Source organism: Lolium rigidum, chromosome 1 (genome assembly GCF_022539505.1).
Source record: "Lolium rigidum isolate FL_2022 chromosome 1, APGP_CSIRO_Lrig_0.1, whole genome shotgun sequence".
In the NCBI taxonomy this organism is placed as follows: domain Eukaryota; kingdom Viridiplantae; phylum Streptophyta; class Magnoliopsida; order Poales; family Poaceae; genus Lolium; species Lolium rigidum.
In genome coordinates this window covers 281,354,724-281,362,277 of record NC_061508.1, presented here as the reverse complement: position 1 = coordinate 281,362,277, position 7,554 = coordinate 281,354,724, and positions in this window count along the sequence as shown.

The following is a 7,554-nucleotide window of genomic DNA, read 5'->3' as shown; positions in this document are numbered from 1 at the left end:
AAACGCCTTGCTAGCCTAAACCTTGTATCGAGAGGGAATACTTCTCATACATCCAAAATCCTTGAGCCAACCACTATGCCATTTGTGTCCACCATACCTACCTACTACATGGTATTTATCCGCCATTCCAAAGTAAATTGCTTGAGTGCTACCTTTAAAATTCCATCATTCACCTTTGCAATATATAGCTCATGGGACAAATAGCTTAAAAACTATTGTGGTATTGAATATGTACTTATGCATTTTATCTCTTATTAAGTTGCTTGTTGTGCGATAACCATGTTTCGGGGACGCCATCAACTATTCCTTGTTGAATATCATGTGAGTTGCTATGCATGTCCGTCTTGTCTAAAGTAAGAGAGATCTACCACCTTAATGGTTGGAGCATGCATTTGTTAGAGAAGAACATTGGGCCGCTAACTAAAGCCATGAATCATGGTGGAAGTTTCAGTTTTGGACATATATCCTCAATCTCATATGAGAATAATAATTGTTGCCACATGTTTATGCATTAAAGAGGAGTCCATTATCTGTTGTCCATGTTGTCCCGGTATGGATGTCTAAGTTGAGAATAATCAAAAGCGAGAAATCCAAAATGCGAGCTTTCTCCTTAGACCTTTGTACGGGCGGCATGGAGGTACCCCATTGTGACACTTGGTTAAAACATGTGCATTGCAAAGATCCGGTAGTCCAAGCTAATTAGGACAAGGTGCGGGCACTATTTGTATACTATGCATGAGGCTTGCAACTTGTAAGATATAACTTTCATAACTCATATGCTTTATTACTACCGTTGACAAAATTGTTTCATGTTTTCAAAATAAAAGCTCTAGCACAAATTTAGCAATCCATGCTTCCTTCGCGAAGGGCCTTTCTTCTACTTTTATTGTTGAGTCAGTTTACCCATTTCCTTCTATCTAAAAAAGCAAACACTTGAGTTAACTGTGCATTGATTCCTACATACTTGCATATTGCACTTGTTATATTACTTTATGTTGGCAATGTCCAGAAGATATACACAAGACTGCATTCGAGTACCAGGTTCAATGGGCTTGTTTGAATATGTAGTCATGACATTTGGATCGAAGAAACTCTGGGGCAGCTCACCCCGAAGGTCCTCTCCTCTGGAGAGCCGATTTCGTTCAAATCGGCTGGCTCTGCATGATAGTGCCCTCAGACATGATCAAGCCCAGGTCCATTCGGCTAATTTGTGTATCCTCGTCTCTGTTTCGCCTTGACTGAGACTCGGGGGGCAACCGACCTGAGGAGGATCACCAGGTCTCAGAGTCATCAGTCGAAGAAGATGAAGGACAGATTATGAGAGACCAATGGGCTCATTGGGCGTCGATCCAGCTAACAATCGACAGTTTCTGCTCTGCCACGACATGACCCGACGAAGGAAAAGCATAATGATTTTGGAAATGTCATTTCCAAAACCAGGGGGGCATGTGTTATCACCGGAATTTGACCGGATCAGAGGTGGGCCGCGATTGAAGATGGACTTGAAGAATATACATGAAAGAAGTACATGAATCGGCCTTCTATACCAAGTTGGGCTAAATTGCCCGTGTATCTGTAACATATTAGATCGCATCTTAGTTTAGAAGTTAGAGTTTTACCCGTGCACGGTTTGGTGCACGCCTGAATTAGAAAGTCCCCTGGACTATAAATATGTACCTAGGGTTTATGGAATAAACAACAACTCACGTTCAACCCCAAAACAAACCAATTTCGGCGCATCGCCAACTCCGTCGTCTCGAGGGTTTCTATCAGGTAAGCGACATGCTGCCTAGATCGCATCTTGCGATCTAGGCAGCACAAGCCCCACGTTGTTCATGCGTTGCTCGTACTCGAAGCGCTTTTGATGGCGAGCAACGTAGTTATCATTAGATGTGTTAGGGTTAGCATTGTTCTTCGTTTAAGCATGCTTACATAGTGCAACCCTTGCATATCTAGCCGCCCTCACGCCTATCTCAGGCGTGGGGCGGCACCCGCTTGATCATTATTTAGTAGATCTGATCCGTTACGGTTGCTCCTTGTTCTACAAGGATTAGTTTAATATCTGCAATAGTTAGGCCTTACAAAGGGGGGGAGGATCCAGCGGCACGTAGGGTGGCGTTCGCAAGTCCTAAACGGGATGTTCCGAGGATCAACTTCATGTTGGTTTTTTGGCCTTGTTTAGGATCGGCTTACGAGCACCGTGCGTGGCCGCGAGGCCCAACTCCGGAGTAGGATGATCCGATTATGCGGTGAAAACCCTAAATCGTCGTAGATCTCATTAGCTTCATATTGATCAAGCAGGACCACCAAGTATTCGTGCACCCCGTACGAATCATGGGTGGATCGGCTCTTTGAGCCGATCCACGAGATAACCCGAGAGCCGATCGAGGCTCGTATTTAATGTTTACATGTATGCCCCGGCAGAAACTAAGCGAGGCATCACCATCACCTTCCCGACCAGGTATAGGTCAGGTGGCACGCCCTTGCACTTCGCAACGCCGCGTGTGACCAGAAGAGCATTGCGGGCCGTCGCTCGGAGGGGTCTCAGCCAGCCGCAGCTCTAGGCTCTTCCCGGCTCTACGGTGTTGACAAGGCCGCTGCCCGCCGGTGGGTTTTGGCAGTCAACAGGTTGTTGGTGTTTTGGTCGATGTCATCGTTGAGCCCGAGAAGACGCTCGGAAGGAGGGGTATGTAGTTGTGGTTGTGGTCGAAGTAATAGGCGACACGATGTGCCGAGCTTGCCGGACTCGGGAGCGCGCCGGGGACGAAGACACACGCCGGTGTTGCCAGTACCGAACGTGCGAAGACAGGGACCACCATGTGCAATGCGTGACAGAATCGGATGGATTAGCAGAGAAGGTCCTTGTGAACGGTCGTTGCGTAGAAGTTGTCCGCCGATATGGCGGAGTAGATGAAGTAGCTTCAAGAAGAAAATTAAGCACGAGTGTGAAAATAAAAAATAGACTGCAAATAAAAATTAAGCACGAGTTGCTAGTGTTGTTGTAGATGGTAGGTGGGCGATGATGGTGCAGCCCTTTGTTGACGGTGAGGTGCATACACGGGATGGGTGTCCCGGTCGATGTTGGCAAAGACGCGTGGTGGCGACGTGCAGGCGAAAAGCCAACGTCGGTGCGTGAAGTCGTCCCTTGGGGCGCAGCGCGGAACCTCCTTGGCATGGTCGCTGGCGAGAATTTGCCGCAGATGAGTTGACGTCGAGGTTCGAGTAGAGGCGCGTGATTACGACATGTCGATTGGACTGATCGAGTGTTTGGTGGCTAAAGAAAAAGAGAGGAAGAAATAGATCTAAAACAAATTTTGCTAACTATGAAATAAATCTAAAGAAAAGAGATCTGGCGGAGATCATGGAGATCGATGTCCCTAGAGGCGCGGCAGAAGCGATGGGTGGCTAAACCCTAGGTGGAACGAACAACTCCGGTGCCATGATAGCTTGTGGAAATAGTGATTGTATTGTTCGATTATTGAATTGAGCCTCTTGGTTTGTTTATATAGTAGACAAAATTTCGAGACTATGAAACCTAGTAGAGATAGATCTAGATACAATCTTAAACTACCAAATATAGCTAATACACCAGGTAAAAAGTACCTCATGCACCCGTTTATGCCTCTAGTTTCACAAGAACTGAAATCTATGCACCTGGAAATTGAGCGCCAACTTGGCAGCTTCATAAAGTTGAGAGCTGAAATGCTAAAGTATGTTTAGATCTTAGTTCTTTGCAAACGAGAACATAAGAGTGTGAGAACAAATCTGATGTTGAGTGGTTAAGAGGGTGGTTGTACCTCAAGCCCACCAGAGTTTAAATCCAAGGTTTAACATATGTGTGACTCGTAAAAGCGGAATATTCATTTATTGGGAGACGATGCTCCCGTCGACAGTGAAGCGTCTGTGGTGACTTCGTCAATTTTAAGATCCAATCCGCTGACTCAGTCTTTCGGAAGTGCTCATAAGGGTAGAGTGTGCGTATGTGCGTTTATAGGGGTGGATGTATACGCATGTATATGAGCGTCTGTGTTTGAAAAAAAAAGAACATAGTGTGGTCCACTCATTATTATTATCCGGCTAGAAGTTCACCGACCTAGAGATCCCTATAAAACCAGACAAACCCGATTCTCTCTTAGCCCTGCCGATTGTAAGTTAGCGGATCCACTTCGCGAATCGCGATGCTGCGTTGGAGTCGGCCGGAACCCATAGTACCCGACGTTTTCAACCACTTTCAGTTCCCGACCTTGATCCCAGAGAGAGACTGGTCGGAGCTGCCGCTGGACGCCATCTCGTACATCCTCCGCAAGCTCGACCTGGTCGAGCTCGTCAAGGGCGGCGTCGCCGCCGTGTGCAGCTCCTGGCGCCGCGCCGCGCGCCACGAGCCCGAGCCAGTGGCGGAGGCAGAATGTTTTTTATGGTGTGGCGGAAACCAAACAATTAATCATTGAGAGCAATGTAGCAGACCTTGTAGTACTGAAGATTATTTCAGTCAACAACGAGATAAGTTTCAGAATTTGAAGCGAAAATTTAGTTCTCAAATACCTTGCATTTAAGGCCTTACTTGCATTATGTACTGGGTGTTCTTCTTCGACGCCATATCGGCGAAGCGGTCTTGCCGTTCCTGAATCGAGGACTCGTCTCGTCGTTCGGCGGCCGCGGTTTTGGTTCCTGCTGGCTGCTGCGCGCTTGCGCCCTGCGGCACTACCGGCTCTCCTCGACACGATCGTGAGTGCCGATCGGTTTCTGAGTCGGCGGCAGGATGGTGTTTCGTGTGACGATCGGTTTCTGATTCTAGATGCCAATGAGCACAGGGCAGTCACGCACAGCCCAAAATCCCTACCCATATATTTTACCTAAATAGCCCAACTGCTCACCAGGCCCAATACGGCCAATCACTTACCGGTTCAATTCCCTGGCTCTCAAACAGCAGCTCCCGTCGATGTTAAGCAGTCAACACAAGACAAACCTGGATGATATCTCATATCTGCACATATATACCTTGTATTAGTGCGAAAATTTAGGTATGGCGGCCGCCAAACCTTGCCATATAGCTAGCTCCGCCCCTGGCCCGAGCTGTGGCGCCGCATCGACATTAGCTTCCGTTTCCCGGGCAAACTTGGCGGCATCGCCCGTCGCGCCGTGTGCCTCAGCGCGGGGCAGTGCCAGGATTTCTGCGGCCACCACCTGGACGACGACTTCCTGCTCTTCCTCGCCCGCCGGTGAGATGTACTAACCTATTGGTCTGACTATACCGAGTGGTTTGTTGTTATTCTTCTTGTTCACTTAGGGTTAGGATTTAGTTTCGTGTTACAGAAACATCGATTTGATCACTTAGTGTCACTTAACAAGGAACAACCATCCTCATCAAACTAATAAAAAAATCCATGGCATCAATCTTGGAACAATCGTTGGTGCTGTACATCAGGATGACGGGGAACCTCGAATCCCAGTGAAGTCTCCAACCTTGGCACACTAGATTAACTGAACCGCGATACTTATTTTCAGATTTACTACAAATTAATTTGAATATACAAGACTTAGAGCGTGTACATCAAATTTGACAGATATTGCTTAAGAATTTGGATCATGGATAATAGTTCACCATCATAACAATCAAGTTGAATTGTGCAGTGTCTTGCTCACCAACGTAACGATCAAGTTGAATTGTGTGTCTTGCTAGAAACTGGGCACGGTCTGGATGAATTGTAATATCACACTAAAAATATTTAATTTCATTTTAAGTGTAGAAACCATGCATTGTACATCAAGGACAATTTGATCTAAATTTGGAAAATCAACATGGCTAGTAGCCTAGTATGTACATAACATAACTACGTGAAATAAATTAATAATGTTATTTCATGCATATATATTTCTTAGTCCTACTACTAATGTTGCAAATATTGCGCAACATAAATAGAAAAGTAAATATGTAGGATCATGTCGAGATATTGGTTTTGTAGAGTACTTAGTTACTTTGATTTTTTTTCAAATTGATTTATGCATATACTTTACAATATTCTTGGTGGTGCAACAAAAGGAGAAAATGAAATCATTAACTCGATTAATTTTTTTTAAAGTCCAACTTTTGTAAGCTGTTGAATAGAAATTAAATTAACCGTTTAGGTCGATTTGGTTTAAATAAACTCATACCCTTTTTATGTTCACATAAAAAAAGTAGTTTTAAGAACTACTTGCTTAGTTCAATGTTTCAATAGGAAAATCGTCACATGCTAGTAATATCTAATCCTATGTTTGCAGGGCACCCTTGCTGAGGTGTCTTCGCCTCAAATTGTGCTATGGAATCACCGATGAAGGATTTGCTGCTGCCATTACTAACTTTCCTCTGCTTGAGGAGCTTGAGCTCGATCTGTGTCATGGTATAGATGACACTGGGGTGTTTGAGCATGTCGCCAGATCTTGTCCACGGATGAAGCATATCACATATACAAAATACCTTGGCTTTGACTTTGATATTACGGATCCCAACAATGACCGGGAAGCCCTGGCGATCGCAAGTATGCCGGAACTACAAACCCTGCAGCTTTTTCGCGATAAGCTCACTAATGCAGGGCTGGCATCCATCATTGACAATTGCCCCCACCTGGAATCCCTCGACTTGACAGGTTGCCGCAATATCACCATGGATGATGCCCTGCGAGCTATGTGTTCTAGGATCAAGAAAAAAACAATACCTCCCGACTTCAAGGACCACCATGCCAGTGCGATTAATTATCGCCTGATCAGGACTTTAGGATCCATTTATTGCAGAGATATAGCAGACTCTGCAGCCAAATACATTGCCGGAGATGATTCGGTCCCCAAGGAGTCCCGTTATTCTTACTGCTACTACCTTGGTGAGGAAGATGAGATTAATCTAGAATACTATGATAGGATACTGGACAAGAGCATGCGAAGATATAAAATGTAGATGGAATGGTATCATGCAGGCCCTAGATGTTTTGATTGAAGTGCGCATATGCTGCCCCTGTACTGACTTCTTACTCACCAGTTCACTGCACCTGGTATTTTGCTCCTTTGGTGTGCCTCGGCGAGTTTCCGGCCTGGACATTCATCATCACATCTGCTGTGTTCAGAACATACATAGTTATCGACATTGCAGGATATCGGTGGTGGGTTTAAAGTAATTTTGCTAGGACTAGCCCCGATGTCGTTTGATCAATGGTCTCCCTACTGATTTCCATCCATTGAAGACAGAACTTGCCCAATAGGAGGAGCGTTATTTGGTTGGACTTTGTTTAATGCTTGTTGTGCCCGACATGCTTGTCATGTGTTGCTGGCCAAGGACCTGGAGATCAAACTGGTTGGTGAGTTTTGGGCCTGTGGCTGAACTCCCGTCACGGATAATGAGATTTAGACCAAAAAACCATCTCTTTTCCTCAACAGTAGCCGGCCTAGCATTTTCATGTCATACTTTTGTGCTATATATGGTGCATCTCCGAGCATCCATTCTAACGGGTTGCATGTTTCTTCTCCTTTTGACTTAGTGATAACGAAGGGTTTAAATGCCCCCGTTGAGGCCTCGTTTACTTC